General features: G+C 40.4%; 1 pseudogene across 1 annotated transcript; it reads left to right on the forward strand.

The window, feature by feature from the left end:
- The first annotated feature begins 206 nt into the window (after positions 1-206).
- On the forward strand, positions 207-1,592 carry LOC307196894 (large ribosomal subunit protein eL39-like; annotated as a pseudogene). Its single transcript has one exon. The product of its transcript is annotated as a large ribosomal subunit protein eL39-like (transcript).
- Positions 1,593-25,105: the final 23,513 nt, after the last annotated feature.

Here is a 25,105-nt window from a genome sequence, read left to right on the forward strand (position 1 = left end):
CGGGCGAGCACGCGCGCCCGAGCAGGGCCAGGGAGGGAAGCCCTTCCCCACACCTTGTCTAGCTTAACCGTAGAATGTGCTTATTAAAAGAAAACCTATTCCTTGTTTCAAGCCATCTGCTTTTCCATTGAGTCCTTGTTAGTGGGGTTTTATGCAGGAATAGTTCACTATTGTTTGCGCCGCCGAATTCCAAGGTAGTGTGACGTAAAGTTGCGTGTTGGTGACTTGACTCATTTCTTTGGAAATTGGCTGAACCGTCCCAACATATAGCAATAACAGCAAATTGGATTTTTGCCAATGAGAAGCAACAGGAACATTTTTATTTCTCTTTTCATCAAAGAAAAGTGATTAAAGTGCATTAAAATCTAACTTAAGCTCTTTTCTCTTGTCCGCCATCCTATGTGCGGTTGAATTTGCTCCTCGCCATGTCTTCCCACAAGACTTCAGGATCAAGCGATTCCTGGCCAAGAAACAAAAGCAGAATCGTCCCATTCTCCAGTGGATTCCAATGAAAACTGGTAATAAAATCAGGTACAACTCCAAGAGAAGGCATTGAAGAAGAACCAAGCTGGGTCTATAAGGAGCCTCACCTATGAAGTGGCACACATTTACTCTATCAAGGTCAATTCTTACCGTATCAGAACATCACTAGTGTCTGGAACAGCTGCCTGTGTTTGATGGGAGAAATGGAATGGCTCTCTCCTCTTTTCTTTTTTTTTTTTTTTTAACATCTTTATTGGGGTATAATTGCTTTACAATGGTGTGTTAGTTTCTGCTTTATAACAAATCTCCTCTTTTCTTGATCTTTCCTCACCACTGCTCACTGTGTAGCTCAGTAATAAATATGTGAAACCTTTTGTTGGAAAAAAAAATCTAACTTAATAATTGTTGGCTTTAAGACTTGTATTTCTTGAATAGTATGGACCTTTTAAGGAGGAAACAAGGCTAGGGAAAAAAGTCTTAAAGTTGTTCCAAGGTGAATTTGTAGCTGAATTATACCTCAGTTAAGCTGTTATCTTTAAAAAAGTGCAAGTAATTGATCTTAATTCCTATAAATGTTGAATATATAATTCTCATCCAAACACAAAATGATTAATAATTTAAAAATTGGATTGCCAGGTGATTCAGTTGGTTTGTATGACTGAATAGTATACATAAGGTTATGTCATTTGTTATATGTGATTCACCAGACCTTCTGTCATCTTCAGTTCTTAGTTGAATTTACCATTACTGTTACCCTGATTTAGATACAACTCAATTCTCAAATATCTAATCACAGTTAATGTTGACTGAAATAGAATGGTCAGAGAGCTCAGTGATAATCGTAAGTGGTAATTAGAAAAGAAGCAAACTTTTCAACCCACCCCTCTTGTTGTAAGCCCTTCAGAAGGAAAAGACATGGGACAGATTGGAGTATCAGGGGGCTGGTGTCTCCTTATATGATCTAAAGAAGGCCAGCTGGGGGCCGTCAGCAGGGCTTGATAAGCACTAAGCTAGCAGTGGACTGAGCTGACTCCCAGGAGACAGGATCAAGACACGGGCTTCTGAGTTTGGCAGAGCTGGTCTGGCATCTCAGCTTTGACAATTCATATAGTTATGTGACCTTAAGTTTCTCAGTTGTAACTTCAATGTCTTTGAAGAGGGGGGTGGGAGTGGGGGAGGGGGTTTTGATATTTTGATATTAAGTATATTAAATAGTTGTGAAGATAATGCACAAAAGTGGTCCATAATGATTATTATTACTAGGTAATGTATATTTTATGTACATATGTTTTGATATTTGATATGTTTTTGATATTTTGATATTAAGTATATTAAATAGTTGTGAAGATAATGCACAAAAGTGGTCCATAATGATTGTTATTACTATGTAATGTATATTTTATGTACATATGTAATGTACATTTTATATACATAATGTGTATTTTACAGGCAAGGCATTTAAGTAGTTTTTGGTGTATATTATCTACTTTATTTTAACAATAATCTATCTGTAAGGTCAGTGTTATCATCATCCCCACAGTACAGGTGAGGAAACTGTGGCTTCTTGTGTATAAGTGGTAAATAACTTTATCAAAGACACACAGCTACTATGGGGCAGAGCTGGCATTCAGACTTAGATCTCTCTGACTCCGCAATATGAGCTCTTAACCACGAAATTGAAATAATAGTGATAACTACGTGAATAATATAACAACTTTAGTGTAGAGATACTAGTGGCTAAATATACCATTAAAATCTCCATGCTTGGCTGAATTCCAATACTTTGGCTGCAGACAACGCTGTCTGATAGATACACTTGCTGAAAGATGGTGGGCTTCCCTGGTGGCACAGTGGTTAAGAATCCGCCTGCCAATACAGGAGACACGGGTTCAAGCCCTGGTCCGGGAAGATCCCACATGCCGCAGAGCAACTAAGCCCGTGCACCACAACTACTGAGCCTGAGCTCTAGAACCCACGAGCCACAGCTACTGAAACCTGTGCACCTAGAGCCTGTGCTCCGCAACAAGAGAAGCCACCGCAATGAGAAGCCCGTGCACCGCAATGAAGAGTAGTCTCTGCTTGCCGCAACTAGAGAAAGCCCTCGCGCAGCAACAAAGACCCAATGCAGCCAAAAATAAAATTACTTAATTAAAAAAAAAAAAAAGATGGTGATGGCAAAAGGTCCTATTGAAAGTCTATCCCCTTAACAGGGCAGAAGAGCATAGTTCTACCTCTTCCTCCTAAAGTCATAGCTTGTAGAGCCAGAAAGAACTTTCTGGATCATCCTCAGCATCCTCATTTTATGGAGGAGTAAACAGACTCAGAAATCATCTGACTTGCCCAAGCAACAAAGTTAAAAATAGTTGAGTCATGACTTGAACTGCCATCTCCCAATTTCAAGTCTGGTTTGATTTCTAGTATTAAACATCTTCCTTCTTCCAGGAGAGGAGCTCACACTGGAGAAAATTGGGAGGAAGCAGGATAGGATACGGCAAGCAGCCTTCCAACCTTGTCCTGATATTCACGTACATCCTCGCCAAAAGCACCCTCTGGGCCCCTGCGGGAAAGCTGTCCAAGTAAGCAACACTCCACGCTCTCAACACCCCTGTCACCTTCCCGCTGCCATTCTGCTGCCTCCTGCCTTCCTGCCTTGGAGGATCAGAAGTCCTCCACTCATTCGAGGTTCCCTGTTTGGTACTTGTACTGGATTGAAGAGTGTCCTTCCTGGAATCTCAGAGTGTGACCTTGTTTGAAAGTGGGGTCTTCACAAATGTAGTTAAGTTGGTCAGAGTGGAGTAGTGTGGGCCCTTCATCCAATTTGATCGTTGTCTTTATAAGAGGAGAACAGACACAAGAGACAGTCATGCAGAGGGAAGACTGTGTAAAGACGATCGGGGGAAACCCCAGGAAGGCAGAGATGGCAGTGATGTGCCCACAAGCCAAGGATTGCCAGCACTGCTGCCAACACCTGGAGGTGGAACAGGCGAGGGAGGATCCTCCCCTACAGCCTTCAGGGAGAGTATGGCCCTACACACACCCTGATTTTGTACTTCTAGCCTCCAGGAACAGGAAAGGAGATATTCCTATTGGGTTAAACACCCAGCTTGTGATGCTTTGTTGTGGCAGCCACAGGGAACTAGTGCAGGAGTCCTAGGCCTGCCCGCCCCTCCGTCCTCACCCCTCCCACCCCTCCCATCCACCCACCTGGAGGGCCTGTTCTCTGGAATGAAGTCACTGAAATCTCCTCCCAATCAAAGCTCCTCCTTATAGAGTTCCCCTATTACTAGAGTCACCATGGTTCCAGTTTGCCCAGGACAGTACCAGGTTATAACTATTGTTCCGGCACAAATGTGAATAGTGCCACCTTTCATCCCAAAGGTGCTCCTGTTCAGAAAATAAATTCTGTGTTCACCCTGCCTTCCCCATAAAGTACAAAAGAGTGACTCAGTTACTTGGCATTCAAAGAGAAAGTTGGACCCAACCCATTTCTCCACCCCGACAGTCCACTGCTTCCTCATATTACACTTTGCCCGGCCAAGCTGGGTAAGTCCATCTCCAGACAGTCCCCACCCTGTGCCTTAACTCGTGCTTTTCTCTCTGCCTAGAATGTTCTTCCATCTCACCCCTGCCACCACACACACACACACACACACCCTCTGATTATTTCTATATATTGAAAACCTTACTCGTCATCAGTCAATGTTCAGATTGTCAGAAACGATGTCACTCTATATAGAAACCCCACCTTGGGTTTTACAGCACAGGTCATACTCTACCCTGAATTGCAACAATTCTTCTCTCTTCTCCTTTGAGTGCAGATGCTTTGTCTTATTCCTCTTTGTGTTATGCGACTAGTACCTTGAATGAGATTTTTTCATACAGTAGGGACTCAAGACATCTTTGATAAATAAATATGAATATTTCATTCCTCTCTCCATCCATCTGAGAACAGTCCTTAAAGGTGCACTTTAAGGACTTCCCTGGTGGCGCAGTGGTTAAGAATCCCCCTGCCAATGCAGGGAACATGGGTTCGAGCCCTGGTCCAGGAAGATCCCACATGCTGGGGAGCAGCTAAGCCTGTGTGCCACACCACTGAGCCCATGAGCCTAGAATCCGTGCTCTGCAACAAAGGCAAGCCACCGCAATGAGAAGCCTGTGCACCGCACCGAAGAGTAGCCCCCGCTGGCCGAAACTAGAGAAAGCCCGCAGTGCAGCGGCGAAGACCCAACGCAGCCAAAAATTAATTAATTATTTTGTTTAAAAGAAGATCCACTTTAAGATATAGGGGTGGCTGGTTTGTCCTTTGGGAAGTGACAAATACCTGATCTCCAGAGCATAATTATGCGGACAAAAAAATGTTGCCTGCCCCTTCAGTAAACAATGAACGTTACCCACCAGCAAGCCTTCCGCCACAGCTGCAGCCCTGACGGCGCACCCTGAGGGGAATTCAGGTTGGAGAAAAACAAGGTACTGCCCCTAGATAGTTAAGATGTGTATCAAAGGAATAATTTCAATGCGTCCAGCCACTTGCATCTTCCCATATACAGAAAGGCACTAAAATCAGTATCTTGGGATGTCTGGGTGTTTCGGTGTGATTAGCAGTAATCTTTCGATGTTCAACTACAGGTTTTTGCAGCAAAAACTCCTATATATCCTGGCTCCTCAACTCTTTGCTGCAGTTCCTCAGAGCTATCTGAGAGGCTGAACCTCAGGCTATAGTCCTCAGTAAGCCACCGAATAAAACATAATTCTCAACTTTTAGGTTGCGCAACTATCTTCAGTCGACAATTATTAAGGGAAAATGTCTGGGCTATTTCAATCAGCAGCTAGATTCTGCTCGCTGGGGACACGCTGACAGCAAAGGAATGGTGCCTACCTCTCAGAACGAGGGATTCTGAGGGGTTTTAAGACCTGGCAGAAGGTAGTTGGATACGTGTTTCTTTGCTGAGAAAGGTAGCACTTCAGCAAAATATCATTCCTACATGGTAAGAGTCCCTCATAGGCTCAGCTTCCATTATTCTCCATTTCGGATCAGAGATTCCTACTTGTAGACGATTAAAAGAAGTACCTCACTCATCCCTGCCCTTTCCACTTCCAGGATCCAGAGCCCCACTGACTGCTTAGGGGGTATTTCACTCTGTAAAGTAACCCTGTTGATTTAGTGCAAAAAATTCTAGCAAATAGGCATTATTATGAGCAGTTGATGGCGTGCGTAGGTCCTGTAGTAGAGAATAACACGATAGACACCCCCACCCTCACAATTAACCCAACAATGGAAGAATCAGAATTCTTCCCTAATGGGCAGAGTCAGAACTCCTATGGCCAAGTTCAGGACGGTCTTGAAATACCATCACTACTTTCCTTCGCTTTGAGACTTCTAGCTGGGTAGAATCCCATTTCTTAAAGAACCCTTCTCTACAGCAAGATAGCTCTCTGCATTCAATAGCTAGAAATCCAAAGTAGGATTTTACAGAAAAGTAAACTTCTACCCATGTTTGTGATTCTAAAGCATTAGGAAGACCTGACAATCTGTAAAAATGAAAAAACTACTGTACCTTCTATGGCATGGATTAAAATTCTATACTAGAGCTTTGTTCCTTTACATTTGGAGTTATTAAAGAACAAATATTGGGAATTCCCTGGTGGTCCAGCGGTTAGACACCCTGCTGGAAAAAAAAAAAAAAAGCACAAATAGTTCCCTAGAAGCAATAGCACTTTTAGACGTCATCAGTTGTTTATTACTCTGTGACCTATATATTGCTATCACATTGTTACTTGATTCTTGCATCATTTTTAACTTTTCATATCTGTGTTTCCCCATTCACCTATAGTTTATATTGAACTAATTTTACTCTCTTCAATTAACAGCAGACATATTTAAAAAGTGTGAGATTTCTCCTAGGGCAAGAAAAAATATCTGTTATTCAAATGCCTTGTCACAAAACAATAATGAACATATCTGTAATTGGTAATGCATACATTTCTTATCCTTAGTCACATCTTAGCACTGGCTGGCAAAGAACTTGAGACCAAAAGGCACTCTTTTTGAGACCGTACATGGCATAGAAGTGTTTCCAGTGAATGGCTTTCCAACAAGATCCATTTTCATGCCCCCTTGACCTTGAGTTTTGGCGGAGATGGGAAGCATAGGTGCTAAACACCCTGACATTAAGGGCTAATCTATGCCAGACTAGCAAAAGGAGTGGCTTCAAAACCTGTTTTGCCTGAATTTGCCAACGTACCTAACTTCAGGGTACAGAAGAGAAGAGGCTGTGTGTCCCATCCTCCAATGAGGGAGGGAAGGAGTTGTTTCCTCCCCATTTTAAGCCAAGTAATGGAAAACTTCAAGAAAACCAGAGCGTTTGACCTATGCCCTTGGAATTTGAGCTATGGGGGACCTGGTGTCAGACCCTCACGGGAAAATGCTGAAGAGTATAGCCTGACCAGAGCTGCCCTGACCCAGCAGCAGGAAGAAGAGACAAGACCACCCCCCCAACCAAGCATGGCAGGCCAAGGACAAGGGAGCCACCCGTGGGCTTTGTGGACCTGTAGATGCGAGCTGGAACCAGGAAATTCCCAAAGGACTTCTTCCTGTCCTAAAGGGTATTAAAGAAGAAAGTACTCTGACACTTGTTATCATGGTAAAGAAGACATTATTTTGGTAGGGTCAAGACTATAGCAATAGGGGAAAGTGATGGGGCTTAACTCTGGAAACAGTAAAGACAGCCAGGAATTTATAGGGATTTATTTATAACAAGCAGGGTGAAGGGGGTCAGTGGATGGAAAATTACTAAGAGCAATCATGAAAGGCAGAGGGATTCTTGCTAAACCATCACCATCTTGTGAGGAGACTCAAGCAACCCGAGGAGAAGCAGCCCAAGGTGGGCAGGAACAGAGGCCTCCTGCCCAAAACAAGCACCACATGAGCGAGCTTCATTGGGAACCCTAGTCCCAGACGAGCCTTTGAATGACTGAAGCCCAGCCCACACCTTGACTGCAACTTCGTAAGAGACCCCAAACCAGAATTACCCAGCTAAGCTGTTTCTGAATCCTTGACCCAAAGGAACTGGGATGATATGGCTTAGCACCCTTCCTTAACCATTACATACAATCTCTCTGCCACTGAAAGAAAGTGAAGTGTGATGTTCACCTTGGGGATGAATAGGATTTCTAAGTGGCCAATAGGTACCTGAATATCCCAATGATACTATTGTATTATATGATTTTTTTCAGAATTTTAAATAAACTTTATTATTTTTTTTTATTTATTTTATTTTTTTTTGCGGTACGCGGGCCTCTCACTGTTGTGGCCTCTCCCGTTGCAGAGCACAGGCTCCGGACGCACAGGCTCAGCGGCCATGGCTCACGGGCCCAGCCGCTCCGCGGCGTGTGGGATCTTCCCAGACCGGGGCACGAACCCGTGTCCCCTGCATCGGCAGGCGGACTCTCAACCACTGCGCCACCAGGGAAGCCCAAATAAACTTTATTTTTTAGAGAAGAAAATACTGATTATTTTTTAACCATCAAGGCTTTGCATGTATTTGAACATATTCGGAAGCTGATAATGACTGAATATTTTATAATAAAGATTCTTCTGTGCTCTTTTCATTGAAAAAAATTTTTTGTGGAGGGAATATATTTCTTTTACCCTGATTTACCTCCCTTCTCCATTCATATGAACCTGGGTTAGAAAATTTAATTTGTAATAGACTGGATGTTTAATTTAAATAACCCAATGAAATATGAACATTTTAAGAAAATATCATTCAACATCCACTTGTGAGGGTTCAAAATATATAAACTGCTTACTTAACCGCATGTTCTCATTAAAAAAGAAAAGAAAAAAGGCACACCCTGACCGTGCTCTTGTTCTAATCTCTCTCCCTGTTTTCTCTTTACTCTTGACATCAGGATCCTCCCCTTGCCGTTCCCATGGTGACCATATTTTGTAGGGAAGAAATGATGCAACAATGATACGAAAAAATCAGGTTTCAATGTCATCTCACTGCTAAACTTTTGATCACGAGGAGTTGGGAATAACTGGAAAGGAGAGTTAACGTGTAGTTATATATTAATAATGATCACAACAAGGTAAATGCTAGGTCAGCCACCTGTGCACTTCTTTCCTCTCTCCCTTTCTTACTCTTTGGTGGTCATGATGAAAAAGTATGACTTCAGATGAAACCCAGAAGTAGAAAAGGCTGTGCACTCACTTAAGAAAAGCACTTGGCAAAAAATTCTTCATTACGTAAGGAACTACGTAAATGTCTAGCAATAAATACCTATTTGAATATTATATTTTCATTAGCATATAGTGTGTACTTTATGATAGTAGCAAACTAACGTCTGTTAAAAAGAGTCGATGAGGGACTTCCCCGGTGGTCCAGTGGTAAAGAATCCGCCTTCTAATGCAGGGGATGCAGGTTTGATCTCTGGTCGGGAAACCAAGATCCCACATGCCACGGGGCAACTAAGCCTGTGCGCCACAACTGCTGAGCCCGCGCACCTCAACTAGAGAGGCCGAGTGCCGCAACAAAGAGCCTGCACACCGCAACGAAGATCCCACCTGCCGCAACTAACACCCGACTCAGCCAAAAAATAAATAAATAATTAAAAAAAATAGTCAATGAATAATTTTGACAGATATCTGGGAATAGTTTCCTCACAGACTCTCCCTTTAAAATACTGCTGAGTGTGTGTAAACTCAGGAAAAATCTGGCACCTCCAGGATTTAACTTGAAAAGAGAAAGCAACAGAAGACCTGGGGAGCTATTAAGGAAACATCAGTGTGACTCAGACTTCCTTCTGTCACTGACTATTTTCAGGTTCAGTTTTGTTTGAACCAATCCTCCTGGGATGGTGCAGCAAACAATAGCAGTCCAACTACTTAGCGCTTCTTTCCAGAGGACTCACTGGAGCCCTGACGGGTCACCGCCACAGATACATCTCTCAACTTCGTTGCTGCTAAGCTTGAGAGGGAGCGGGATAAAGATTTTATTCCCAGCAAGTGGCTGGCGTGTATTTAAGTCTTTATTTCTCGCTGGTGCAGAGAAATAGGCTTAACTTTTGGACATGTTGAGGCCAGGCCAGACACACACAGCAGAAAGTTGAGGGAGCAAATGAGGATAGAGCTAAATAGAAGATTCTTCCTACGTTGGCCCCCAGGTTGTCCCAGGACCTTCTTGAGGGCAGGGTCAAAATAACCCTTAACCATCTTACCTCTGCTCTGTCATCCTGACAAGTAACGGAAGCCCCATAGTTCAAAGCCGTGCTTGAACATGGCAAAAACTTTTACCCCAACACGTTTGTAAAGCAATACAAAACTCAGACATTTTCTACGAGATGAAATAAATTCTCTTTATATTTTCTAAACTTCTTTACCTCTTCTTGTTGATTATCCACTTTAGTGTACCTTCTTATTTTGAAAGGGGAGGTGAGGATCCATATAGTAAAAATTAAGAAATGCAAATGCAGGTTTAAATAACAGCTAATTTTCAGAAATACTCTGATTAAATATTTTAACATGAATGCTGCCCATTTAAAATGACTCATTGTTTCAAAATATTTTGGTTGAATTTTAATTTTGTTTTATTTTAAATGTGTATAGAAGAATCCAAAAGGCATTTTCCTCTCTAATCTTATTTATACCTTTTAGTCTTCTACATCAGAGGCTTTCAAATCAGTTACCTGAGATATATATATATATACATAATCCAATCTTGTAATTCAAGACTGAATTACAAGAATGAAGTATTTCCTAAGTAATTATTTAGTATTTCCTAAGTAATAGTTATTATTACTTTTTTCCTAAGTAATTTCCAAGAGAGGAAAGAAAAATTTTCAAATTATTTTACGCTAATTCATACTTTATAAGGCAAGATCAGAGATTTCCTGTTAATTTTTTTTTTTTTTTTTTGTAGTACGGGGGCCTCTCACTGTTGTGGCCTCTCCTGTTGCGGAGCACAGGCTCCGGACGCGCAGGCTCAGCGGCCATGGCTCACGGGCCCAGCCGCTTCGCGGCATGTGGGATCTTCCCTGACCGGGGCACGAACCCGTGTCCCCTGCATCGGCAGGCGGACTCTCAACTACTACGCCACCAGGGAAGCCCCCTGTTAATTTTTTCAACTAACTAAAAATCGAAGAACACTAGGAAAAATTTTGACAGTTCCTTTCAGTTTATCAAATCAGTGGAAATAGACACACTGAAACTGACATTCAGTTCTAATTAAATTAATTAATACCAATAGCTCAGCTTTGAGAAACTCAGGTAGGTTGTAGAAATGCTTGTACAAGATCTTCTATTTTTCGTGTTTCTATAAAAAAAGATTCAAATATTTGTCCAAGAGTAGTAATGCACTTTACCAGTGAAAGAATAAACAATCCAAAATCTTAACATCTAGAAAGAAACAAAATAGTGAGTTTTTTTTAAGAAGTGGGAATTAAAATTGTAGCTTTGTAAAATATCTTCTAACTGCTTATCAAAGCTACCCTGGGTTCACAAGAATCCTGAGTGTCTTTCAAAATAAAATTATCTTCAACCTACGTCAGTATTAAAAATTTCTTGTTACTGAAAATATAGCCAGATTATAAGAAAACATCACTTAATGATAATTAATAAATAGAAAACCCCATCACCAAATTAGGGGGAAAAAAAGAACAGAAAAACTTTATCTCAAGGTCTAAGGCATTCAACAATTCAACAATTATGCCTCGCTTCATGAATATTTTTGTAAGATGTTCCAGACACAAAAGATCGCTTCAGGAAACTGGCTTCATTTGAACCATGGTTAAAATCCCTGAGAGAATTTCTAGGAAAAAAAAATACTCTAAAACCCTCCCTGGGCTCGCTTCATGGGCTTGGGACCAGCGCTGCTGCCCGGCATCCCACAGGCAGAGGGTCCCACAACTGTGGGTTAATGCTCTGCGGAGGAATTTTGAATGGCTTTCTTTTTGAATTTGAGTTTTGTTAAGCGGAGCATGCTCTGGAGGCTTGGAGCCTCAGCCCACACGTAGTCCAGCTCCCCTGCCTTCCCGGCAGGTTCTAAGTCACCTGCTCCATGAGCTCGGCTCCAGGCCCACCTATTCACCCCCGCCTGGTCCCTGCCTAGGGTCCACCTGAGCGCTGATTCGCTCAGGGACCGGGCCAGAAGCGCATGCGCACCGCCTCGGCATGGGGCGTGGCTCACCTTGGGCCGGCAGCACCTTGTCTCATCCTGGATGACAGGCAGGACGAGGCGCTTGCCCTCCCTCCTTCCAGGTACCTAGTGCGTCCCTCAGCGGAAGTTGCAATACCCTTGGCCTTGGGTAGAGGCAGCAGACCCACGGGCAGGAGAGATGCTGCCTCTACTGCCCGACAATGCGGGCGAGGCGCGTTGGTTTGACATGGTCGAGGGTGAAGGGTGGAGGGATTGGAGAGGTAGTGGGGACCCAACAGTCGGTGACTTACGCTCGCACCAAGTAGGGACAGCGTGAGGGTCTGCACTTGCTCTGCAAGTGTCCCGGTACCTGAGGGAGCATAATATCAAAGAGCAAATAAGAAACACCGTGATGGTAGAGAAACAGACCCTTAGGAACAAATATCTTTTGAGCAATTTAGTATTTCCCAGGAATTTGTCAACCTTAGTAATATTTACACAAGTCTGTTATGGACTGTAACTTCAGTAGGATAAGCAAATGTCTATATACGTATAGATGTAGATATTTGCTTATGAAAGAGGCCATTTTGGTTTAGACTGATCACTTGTGCTGCTTGCTCTCTTTTCCACGGAAATCCATGCTCACCCTTCTCCTGTCTGCGCTTGCGGTAGGAGGCTGCCCACTCTGGCCCCATCCCCTGGGCTTCCTTGCCCGCTGGTGTCCAAGTAGGTCCAGCAACGTTAGGAAAGAGTATGAGTGGAGACCCGGAGCAGAGAGAATTCCGGTGCTTGTTCCCCTGGTCCGTCCTAGCGGGGCTGGAATGTGGACAGAGGCTGCCTTCCTTGGCTCTAGGTCTTGTAGACACGCCTCTCAGCCACCACTCCCTCGCTCACAGGGGCTGTTCCCTCCACTTGCCGTTTTGGGTGGTAATGGACTTCCCACTGTGGCTAGTTCCTGGGTGTCATCTTCCCATGTTAGTCCTTACCTGTGCTCACCACTCTGTGTACTCTTCCTTACTTATGCTTTGTTTGTTTAAACCTTTTGGGTCTGCCTTATGTTTTGCCAGCACTCTTGAGTGATACAGCACCTCTTCTCAATGGCTGCAGTTCAGCTTTGTAGCTTGGAGGAGTTTTGTTGGAGCATACATCTTAGAACCATGCTGTCATTTCATTTTCTGGATAATCCCTAAGCATCCTCTGGTGGCCTGGCAATACGCTAACTTGGCTGAGCTAGCCAACATTTCCCGGAATTCTCGTCCTTGTATATTTCTGGTTAGGGCGGGGGCTACAATGACATTTGAGAAGGGGAAGTGAAGTAGCACTTATATTGCTCTTATGCTCAGAAGATCGGTAGAGAGGCACAGGTTATGTGGCAGCTCCCTCCTGGTGTCACTTACCTGCTGGGTCACCCAGTGGATGTAAGCAGTACCTGAGCCCTGCAGCTGTGCCATCACCACCCACCTCCTCCTTTTCACATCTGTGATGCCTGCACCAGGTGTGTGTGTTTAGCTCTAAGATGAAAAGTGCCAGGTCCCAGTCTGTCTTTGCGGGTTCCAGCTCAAGTTCACGCACCCAGTTCCTTTTCCTGTTCTCCAACCTCATACCTTCTTCCCTTTCTGCCTGTGGCCCTGCAGACTGAAGGCCAAACACCAGGCAGAAAAAAACTGCAGCCTTACAGACACTGCCTAACTAATTATAGTTCCCAAGATTGTGTGAGGTCAATCTTTATAACATATCAATATTTGAATAATCAAGAATATATATATATATAGTGGTTCTGCTTCTCTGGTAAAAACCCTCACATATTTACACAACAATTCTTTTATCTTCCCATATGTACATTAGATGTTCAAATACTTTCTGTTATTTATCTCTCTATTAACACCATTTCAACTCTTACTTCAGAGCCTCATCACGTTCTAAAATATCTTAGAAATAGCACTGTGAGATTGTATTCTCTTTGAGAACATAATTAACTAATTAACATCAGTCTGGATGCCTGATTTGAGGCCATTAGCATCCTCACAGAAGCTAAGATTTGGAAATTAAAATAAAATTCAAATTAGCTATTTTTCACACTTCTCAAACTATTGTATGTTATTAGGTTTTTCAAAAATATTTTAAAAATCATTAACTTTTAAATTTGAAATGATCTGTACGTTTCATTTATCTGTATTAATCCCATTCTTTCTCTCTTGCCTTGTTTCTCTTTAGTTTATGCATGTCTAAATTTGTCAGAAAATGCGTGTTATTTATTCTTTTATTAAACTACTCCTAGGAAGCAGCATCCTTTCATTCCGTGTTTTATCAGTGGAAGGTAAAGACCTTCTTTTATTGGGCCAATAAAAATCCCTCCATGTGAACACATTTCTGATTGTGACATTCTTTGCAATCACAGGAACATTTTCCATATTCTTCTTATAGAATTTTTTTCCACATATTTGAAACTTATGATGTCATCCATGTCTTTTGTGTGTGTAAGAAACAAAGGGTCCTAATTAGTATACTAAGAAAAAATTCTAGATGTGGCTACATTCCTAGTTTCTTTCTTATTTTGGAATTTATTCTTTAAAGTTAGGACTCTAATGCATAGAGTTTATTCATTGTCTGATACCCACATCTGGTAGAAAATGTGACACGACATTAGGTAATAACATTCAGAACAAATTATTTTGGGACTTTCTTTTTTATGAACATCTTTGCTTTTATGGATTATGTGATATTGTGGATTGTATCCAAATATTTTTATATTAAAAAAGGGAAAAATTTGTTTTTATGAAGATAAGTGTAATAAACATGACCAGCATATCTAAGAATCATAAGACCTTTTGTTTATTTCATAAAGGAAGGTAAGAGAGCAAAAGTAAAATCTTAATTTGTCAATTTATGAAGTTAACTAAGTATAGCACAATAATTATTTGGAAAAAATTATACTTTAAATATCTTTTCTATTCACCAGCCTGAAAAATATTATTTAATGCAACCATTCTCTTTACTGTGTGAACTTCCTCTTAAGATATAAGGAAGACCATTCATATTAACGAGAACATGCATTATCTTATTTAAGTGCCACCCACAATGGAACTCATCAATCTGAAGGGGATAATGGAGTTGGGTAATGTTAGACCGTTACAGAAACTAAACCAAGAATTTTTTCTAACTTTAAAAATTATTTTCTAAATCAAATACGTATATTGGCACAGTGATCACTTTAGTTAAAAGATGTTTATTTTAAAAGTGATTGGCACCGAACCTGGACAGTGTTCTATTCCATTAATTTTATAGTCCTGGGGAGCTCACTACAAATAGATGCGAAGCATGGTCAGTACCGAGCCAGAACTAAGTTTGTAATTAACACAGAGTTTGTTTTGATGGGCTGAGGGAAGGGGAGAGAAATAAATAAATTCATAGCAAGGGCATCTGAAATTAACATTAAACTTTCCACAGTGAAATATATTTTGTATAATTTACCACTAACAAATTGATTTTATTTGTATGATACATATTCCATAATTCTTTAAAATATAGGCTAGTATGATCAACAATGGTACCAAAAAATATTCATTACCTAGATTTAGAAAAATCACTGAAAAAGAAGCAATTTCTGTTCTGTTTTCAATGTGGAGAGAAAGGAAGGGATCATCTGCCTTATGCATTTTATTCCTTGATTAATGGAACAGTTATTGGACATTTTGGAAAAAAAAGAAAAGATTAATATTTCAACAACAGATGAAAATTACCAAGTAATGTTTAGATACAGAACTCCTAGTGGAATTCCAATACATAAATTAAAGGTGAAGTGCTACTTTCCTTTTCAGGAAAACAGAGTAATTAAATTATCCTCTTTTAAATAAGATTGATTTTTTCTATTCCTTTTGAACTGATATAAGTTGATTTCAATATTTTCTATTTTGTAACACTGAAATGATCCTTTCACATTTTGTGACAATAGTAAGCATATTATCTTCCTTGTACTAGATGCCTAGCATTCTAGTTCATATTAAAGTTATTTATATATTCACTTTCAATTCCTGATACCTTACACATGGATGTTAGCTCTTTAACTGTCTTAATATCTTAAAATAAGCAGAACAAACATTAAGTGCATCAGCGTGAGCATATTTATATGTCTCTAAAATTTTGACCACATTCCTCACTCTGTTGGTTTCAACATCACTAAGTTACAAGAGAAATTTTGGGTGTTGCACTACTGACTGATTTTCCTACACGAATTCAAAGGCAAAGATGGTGGTTTAAGTCTAGGAAATGTTGTTGCCAGAAACACGTCTATAGTATTTTAGGTCTATACAAAAATAATCATTGGACTTTTTCTCACTCATATTTTAACTTTATGAAGTAATGTTATGTTGACTCTACTGCCCGAATTTCTACTCCAGAATATAACTGCAATGTTAAAACTTTAATACAGACCAATCTATCTGTAGAATTGTCTGCCATGAAATTACTGATTGATCCCTTTGGTTGGACCCTGTTAACTGATTTCTTCTCTCTGTTTAGACAGATTTATAGACCTATTAAACATTACATAAAGCCAGTAATGTAGAAATGTTATTTAATGAGGCTGCACAGCCAGTGTTACAAACTATGATGTTAAAATTTAAAAGCAGGTTTAGAGAATAGGACTGGCTTTAACATTTTTTTTCCTTAGAAAATTGCAATCACTTGAAAATAATGAGAACTTGTTAAAAATATATTAAACTTAAATTAAACAATTAAACTTAATACAGTGCACCAAAAACATACACGAAAAGCTTTCTCTTGAAATTAATCACATACTTATTGCCATTTATTATATTTTCATGGTTTTGCAAAATTCTTCCATGGTCAGAGCACAGTAGAAATTTAGAAAATTCTAAATAATCAAGTGTTGCGACTTAATATTTTATCTGAGTTTTAAGATAATTCTCCCTAAGCACGTTTCATGTTTACTTTTTAAAAGCATCTTTTGTTACATTGATGAATGAGTTGCTTGATATCCAGCAGTTTGTGAACTGCTTGGAAAGAAAGCCAGGATCATAAGGCTATGTCACGGTTTCACTAAAAACAAGTGATGTCTCACTAACCTTATTTCTTTTTTAGGCAGTGTGACTAAAGGGGAAATTAAAGGGCATACTGTAGACCCAGGGTATCTGGACTTCAGCAAAGCATCTAAGTTCTCTCACATGATATCTTTGAGGATTAGATAGAGAAATGTTAGCTAGAGGCAAGGACAGATTGCTAGTTAGAGCTCTGGATGAATGACCACCATCAAGAAATGTCAAACGATCATTGTCAAGGCCAAGCTTTGTCCTTGGTCCTTTGCTGATCGAATTTATTAATGGCTTAGATAAAAATGTAGAGCCCCTTAGATTTACAGCTAGTATAAAAAACTGAATAGAATGATCTGGACAATTGGATTGAATTTACAAAGATGAAATTTAGCACAATAAGTTCTTGACCTTTGGTTGTAAAATTTTTTGAACAAGTGTGATTGGAGGAAATTTATCTCAGCGATTTTAGTGAAAATACGAATCAACCGTATGATGTGACCTTAGCAAAGCTACATTGACCTTGAGCTGCATTACCAGAACTATAATGTCCAGAGTGAAGAAGGCAATTGTTTCAATCCACTCAACCAGACCCCACTTGGGAATTATACTATCTGTGTGCAAATGGGAGCTTGTTCAAAAGAAAGTGACCAGAATGGTGAAGGAATTCCAAAGCGTGTGATATGGGAAACAGCTAAAGAAATGGGGGTGTTTAATTGGGAGACCAGAAGACTGCAGGAATCTAAAATCAAGGCGTTAAAACATTTGAAGGATGGCCAGGAAAAGAAGGATTAGACTCCTGTGTTGTCCAAAGGGGGAACACTGACCATCCTCCGTATAGAAGAGGAAAAGCTCTTCCTGCATATCAATGTTAGCTTATAAATGTAGAAGGATTGATGGAATTATCAAGTCACCACTTTACCACTATGACTGAAATCACTGCCTTGGGCAAGGATAATTAATGGATTCTAAAACCAGGGAGAGAAAGGTTGGTGAGGAACGAGGTATTCATATGGTATCAAATCATCAACCCACAGATTACTTCCTGCTATAACACTTATTTTAAAACCACACTTTGGGGCTTCCCTGGTGGCACAGTGTTGAGAGTCTGCCTGCCGATGCAGGGGACACAGGTTCGTGCCCCAGTCTGGGAAGATCCCACATGCCATGGGCGAGAAGCCGCAACAGTGAGAGGCCCGTGCACTGCAAAAAAAAAAAAAAAACACACTTTGATTTTGTCAGAGAAACGACTGTTATATAAGTTCATCTTAAGTAAAATCAATTTCAAGTTTTTAATAAGTCAGATTCTTTTTGAACTAGCAAAAAAAGACAAACTCATTAGGGGAAATTATCAGTTACGTGGCCTATGTTACATAAATCTGACTCTACTCTTGTTTTAATTTCAGAACCAAGTGTAATAAACTATGGTCACACGGCAGTCACCTGTGATGTTATTACAGCTCTTCACCACTGACAGAGCTTTGCTTTTTCTATACTTTGGCTTCTCTCTGAATTGTTAATCTTCATACATTTTCTCTATCAGTGGGAAGGAAGTAAATTTTATTTACATAAATCTAAGACCGTTTAAATATTAGATGATTTCCCAAACCTGAAAATTGATGATCAGTATATCAAAATTACAAGACCAATTGTTACATTCTAATTTTTACTCAGAACAAAACTTTCATATAATAGACTTGACCTCTGTCTCATAGAGTCACAGGCCAGAGCAAAATTAATTCTTATGGAGAAGAATAGTGAAAAAATGAGGGTGAGAAGTGTGGAAAGATGGGAACCAGGTCTAGATTCTCAGTCCTGTGGGTGGTGAATGAGACAGAAGGCGTCGAACATGTGCCTGGGTTCAGAAGAGCAGACTCCAGATAAGGTCTGTGACCCGGGAGTGATAAGGGCTGTGACCCGGGAGTGATAAGGGCTGTGACCCGGCAGTGATAAGGGCTGTGACCCGGCAGTGATAAGGGCTGTGACCCAGGAGTGATAAGGGCTGTCTGCACTGCTGTGTCTGAGGCCAGGGTGTTAGGGCACAGAAAGACAGGATTAGGAGACAACCTCGAAAAGCCAGGAGAACTAGTGCATTTCACACACTGGTGAATGCATACATCGTGGGGATGATTCTTTTGCACCATGGTTGATGGTCAAGATACGTCTATAATTTTTGAGTGCCAAATGACTTTTCTCTTTCACCCTGAAATCTATAACTCCTGGAACTCTGACATCTCAGTTTTAACTGATAGCTGGTCATAGTTGCAGTTTCTTTCTTTCTTTCTTTCTTTGGCCTCACCCCGCCTCTTACGGGATGTTTGTTCCCCGACCAGGGATCGAACCCACAACACTGAAAGCGTGGACTCCTAACCCACTGGACCACCAGAGAATTCCCCACAGTTTGCAGTTTCTTGATATCATGTTGGAAGCCATACCTAGACCATGGATGGCATCAGTTCTCTGTCTTCGAAGGGCTCACTCTTGGAGAAGTGCTGGAGGAAAGAAAGAAGTTGGCTCGATCTTTCTCACGTCTTCTCCGCATTGATCACGACTGAATTGACCAGCACATATACTCGCTCAGCATGCTCCGCACCAAATTTCTGAAGCAAAAGAGGAATTTCTTCCCACATCTGCCTTTTTGTGCCTCTCTTTTTCCTCAAGGGAGACCGAAATTTATTTAACTAGATTTCAGCTGGACAAAATTGATAGGGAGAGAAGGAAGCATATAATATGATTATGTGTGCCCCAATACCTCCTAGAAATAGCTCTGTGGACCAAATTCCCCTAAGGAGATGGCTTGCTGTTGTATAATCCACAGAGCATCTTATAATTATTTATTCCTTTTCCTGCTCCCAATTTCACTGATTAACTTATCTAACTGTGCCATTAAAACCCATGTATCATTTTTCACCCTTAATCAGTTATTCATGAGTTTTAGCCATGTCTGAAGTATGTTCATCAGGAAAAATAACCTCAATTTGCATTTTAATTGATCAATGTATAGTGTATCTGATAATACACATGGTGATTTCTGGTTAAGTAAAAGCTTATGTTTAGGAAGATTAAAATGATCTTTATTTGACAATTCTCTGATGTGATTTTCATAAATGTAGTAGAGTAAAAAGTAGGGTCTGCTTATATGTTAAGCTGATTTTACCAATAACCGTACAACTAGGGTTGCAAGATAAAATATAGAAGGCCCCATTAATTTAAATTTCAGGAAAACAAATAATTTTGTATATAAGTACACATCCAATATTTGGGACATATTTGTACTAAGAATATTCATTGTTTATCTGAAATTCAAATTTAACTGGGTGCTCTGTATTTTTATTTGCTAAACCTGGCAATTCTGAGTACATACGTATATACAACTACATACAAAGTCAAAATAACGACACAATTGTCTGCTATCAACAAGGCTTTCCTTTATTAACCATGAATACCTTTTAAAATATATTTTTTATAATTTTGAAAGTAATTACGTTATTGGAATTAGATAAGTCTTATCAAATTTCTTTATCTATAAAATATAAATAGCCTTATCTATCTTGAATAACGTTATTAGTAGTACCAGGACACGGTGCTGACTTTCGCTTTTGGTCTTGCTGTTGAGAGAATCATGTTCTATCTTTCCAACTTTTCATTGTGTAAAACCATGTAATACTTGCTATCTAATTTCATATCTGTCAAATAACAAGTACACAAAACTTTGCATATCTGTCTTAGACAAACATTTGTTTAATTGATCTGCAATTTTCTTCTTTCTTAGAAGAGTTAAAAACTGTCTTTTAAATCAGTTCATGTCCCTACTTCAGAAGAGCAGTAAAATACCAGTAAATAAAGATCAGGAACATACTGTCTCTAAAAATAATCATCAGATCACCCATCCTAATTTTTACTTCCCATTGTCCTTGACTTCAAGGGAAATGTAGTAGTTTCCAATTACTGCTGTAATAAATTAAGCAAACTCAGTGGCTTAAAACAAGACAAGTTTATTCTCTTACAGTTCTGCAGGTCAGAAGTCCAAAATGAATCTTATGGGGCTAAATTCAAGGTGTCTGCAGGGCTGGTTCCGTCTGGGGGCTTCAGGGCAGAAGGCATTTTCCTACTTTTTCAGCTGCTAGAGGCCCCTTGCACTCCTTGGCTCATGACCCCCTCTTCACATCACCCCCATCTCTTGCTCCATCATCACGTGACCTGCTACTCACTCTGATCACCCTGCGTCCTCTATATGACCCTAGTGATTACATTGGGTTCATTCAGGGAACCCAGGATAATCTCGCTCTCAGAAGCCTTGATTTAACCACATCTGCAAAATCCCTTTTACCATGTAAGATCACATAGTCACATGTCCGGAGAGCTAGGATGTGAATCTTTGGGGTGGGCAATTATACAGTTAACAACAGGAAGGGATTTCCACAGCTGTTATAAATACATTATGCATATATACACACACATATATGTACACATGTTCATATGCACGTATCTTACATGTGTACAGTATTTATATATATATTTAAGAACAGTGCTTTTCACTCACATGAACTAATTTGAATATTACAAAACACAGCAGGGTAGACAAGACAGGTGTTGTTTTACTGCTTTTCGTAAACTTATGAGTAATCACAACAACAAACTTTTCTTTTCTTTTCTTTTCTTTTCTTTTTTTTGCGGTACGCGGGCCTCTCACTGTTGTGGCCTCTCCCGTTGCGGAGCACAGGCTCCGGACGCGCAGGCCCAGTGGCCATGGCTCACGGGCCCAGCCGCTCCACGGCATGTGGGATCTTCCCGGACTGCGGCAAGAACCCACGTCCCCTGCATCGGCAGGCGGACTCTCAACCACCGCGCCACCAGGGAAGCCCAACAAACTTTTTTGAGTATTCACTCTATGCTAGTCATAATGTTGTAAATACTTTATTTCCTTAGGAAAACCCTATGAGGTAGAATCTATTATTATTCTTATTTACAGATAACAATAATGAGGTATAGAGGGGTTAAATAATTTAGCAAAAACAACAATTTTTAAAACACAAGCTTTTTTTTTTTTTTAAGTATTTACTCAGGCACTATAGTACTTCATATATATTATCCCATTTAATGCTTACAAAATTTAAGTGAGTACATAACGGTATTTTTAAAAATAAATTTATATATTTATTTATTTATTTTTGGCTGTGTTGGGTCTTTGTTGCTGTGCGTGAGCTTTCTCTAGTTGCGGCGAGCAGGGGCTACTCTTCATTGTGGTGCGTGGGCTTCTCATTGCAGTGGCTTCTCTTGTTGTGGAGCACGGGCTCTAGGCACGTGGGCTTCAGTAGTTGTGACACGTGGGCTCAGTAGTTGTGGTTCACAGGCTCTAGAGTACAGGCTTAGTCGTTGTAATGCACGGACTTAGTTGCTCTGCGGCATGTGGGATCTTCCCAGACCAGGGCTCGAACCTGTGTCCCCTCCATCAGCAGGCAGATTCTTAACCACTGTGCCACCAGGGAAGTCCCATAATGGTATTAATGCCCAAGTTTAAGAAGAGGTTAAGGGATGTGCCCAAGGTCACACAGTTTGTAAAAGGCAGAGCCAGGATGCAAACCTAGATCTATTGGATTCTGGGGATCATATACTTTAAAAGCTGCCTGGGTAATTCTAATATGAAGCCACAGTTGCAAGATCCTGAACTCCTAGGAAGTAGCAGGTTATGAGCCACAGGGAAAACAGAAGATAAGAACATTGCTCTGGAGGTCAAATATGTACTTTGTCACTGGCCATCGGGAGGTTTGCTACATCTTACAGATTTTATGCGGGAGGTGACTGAAAGCCTGCGAAGATCTATTAACTATTTTTTTGGTAGTCAGTGTTTTCCATAGAAGAAGAACCAATAGAACCGAGAGAGAGAGAGAGAGAGAGGGGTGGGGGGGTGGGGGGGTGGGATTTATTATAAGAATTGGCTCATGTGATTACAGAGACGGAAAGTCCCATGGTCATGTACAGCTTGGAGAACCAGGAAAGCTGATGGCGTAAACTGAAGTTCAAGTCCAGAGTCCTAAGAACCAGGATCGCTGATGTCTGAAGGCAGAAGGAGGTGGATGTCCCAGCTCAAGCAAAGAGCAAATTCACCCTTCCTCTGCCTTTTTGTCATGTTCAGGCCCTCCACGTATTGGAGGATGCCCACCTCCCAGAGCAAGGGCAATCTTCTTTACTTAATCTACCGATTCAAATGCTAATCTCTTCCCGGAAACACCCTCGCACCTGTTCCCAGAAACACCCTCGCACCTGTTCCTAGAAACACCCTCAGAGACTCACCCAGATACAATGTTTCACCAAGGCACCTCTTAGCCCAGTCAAATAGAGACATAAAATTAACCATCATGGTTTCATTCTTAATTGAGTTTGGGGTAGGTTTATAATTCTGGGCTGGATTTTTTCCTCAAAAGTGTGACCGCATGGCCCCATGGTCTTCAAGCTATTTGTTCCTCTGCCTTTACATATGACCTGTTTTTTTCCTTCAAGGAGCAATTAGGATCTTCCTTTTATCCCTGTTGCTTTAAAATTTCACAAAGATATTCTTTGACATTGGTCTTTTCCCATTCATTGTGTTATGCCCTTGATAGGGACTTTTATTCCAAACATTCTTACTTTTCAGTTTGTGGGGATGTTCTCATGTTATACCTTTGATATGTCTATTTTCTCTGGTCTCTGTTTCCAGAATTCTTACCGGTTGAATGATGGGTCTCTGTTGTAACCTTATTTTTTCGTGCTTTTTCTCATATTTTCTCTCTCTTCTCCTTTTAATTCTCTGAGAGATGTGCTCAGCTTTATCTCTCAATCCTTCTATTGCATGTTTTATTTCTGCTATTATAATATTAATTTCCCACAGCTGTCTTTGTTTTCTGCATGCTCCCCTTGATGTAAGATCAGGCTTTGTTTCATGGAGGAAATATATTCCTGTATAACTTCGAAAATCTATTTTTTTTCCTCTGCTTCCCAAACTTTCTCTGTCCTTTGCAATTTTCTTTTCTTTGTTCTTTTTTCTTTGTGGGGGGGGGGTATAGTTGTTTTACAATGTTGTGTTTTTGCTTTGTTCTTTCATTTCTGAGTTTCTTCAGATGTCTAATGGTCCCTCCTGGTCTATTACTATTTTAAAATGAGGCTCTGAAAGACTTATTCGGAAGCTCTGTGTGTTAGAGCAGGGCTTCTTTGTCTTGCGGGTGTCATGTCGGTCTACTGAGACACAGATGTATCTTTAAGGTTTGTTTTTGGTTTGTCTGTGTGTTTGTGTTCTCTTTTTTCACTGGTCAGTTTCCTCAGAAAGGAAGACATGGCTGCCTGCATTCTGGGGAAGGGGACAGAGGACACACTTTCCATGATGAGGATTTTCACTTATCCCCCCCACTTCCCGGTACAGGGGAAAGTGTGCATCTGTTTCCTGCCAAGACCCAGCCTGATATAATTTTGTCTGTGCCATAAATCTGTAGTCCAGAACCCTCTACTTCAGTGTATTCAATGAATAAACCTCCAGTCTTTGCCACAGATGAAGGGAGGAAACAAGTATTTAATATGTACAATAGGATTCAAGTTATCTAAAAATCAGTGTGCCCACATTCTATTTCCACATACCTCCTATATGTTTATATAGGCATACACAATATCTGGAAAAATATACATTGTACTGTTAACAGGGTTATCTCTAGGAAATGGTTTGTGGGGAGAAGGAAAAGAGTGGGGACTTCTAATTTTTAGTTCTTACAATTCTATACTTTTCATGGCTTTATAATGACTTCTGAAAACAGCTCCCGGTGTAATTCCGATGTCCATCTAGGCACGGAACCACTGGCAGCTATCTAATTTCTTGGTTCCCCTCTCATCAGAGTGTTGGAATATTGGCTGTGATAGGAATTATAGCAAAGGCTGCATGGCCAGATGAAAGAAATTTTGCAGAAGTCTTCCTGTATGACGTTATGGGAACGTGGGTGTTGCAAAAAGGAAATGGTAAGCTTGGAATTCATAGTTTTTTTTATTTAATGCATTTTGGGCATAACAGTGTCTGCGTAGTTGTTTTACAGAGTACTGTGTACGTTTAATAGGTATTGATAATTATCTCAACAATCTACCTGTGATCCTAAGCACTGCTGTAAAAGATGATGGAATACAGCTTTAAGTTGAATAAATGATTCTGTTCTAAATGTTCTCTTATACTTAAAATATACATATGAGAAATTGATATAAACTGGTTCCTTTTTGTATCTCTATATCTCTATCTTTTTGTATGTATGTATGTATCTATCTTGGAATATTTGTAAAAACAAAGAAAAGCACTAATTACCTGACCACCTTAACACAATGACTATTTTAAAAAAATATTTCTTTACGTTAGAGGTTTTGATACATTCTCCATGTAAATAAAGGTTCTTAAGTTTTTGTCTGATTTTTATGATTCTGAAAATTATT

Source organism: Stenella coeruleoalba (genome assembly GCF_951394435.1).
Source record: "Stenella coeruleoalba genome assembly, chromosome: 14".
NCBI classification, from domain to species: domain Eukaryota; kingdom Metazoa; phylum Chordata; class Mammalia; order Artiodactyla; family Delphinidae; genus Stenella; species Stenella coeruleoalba.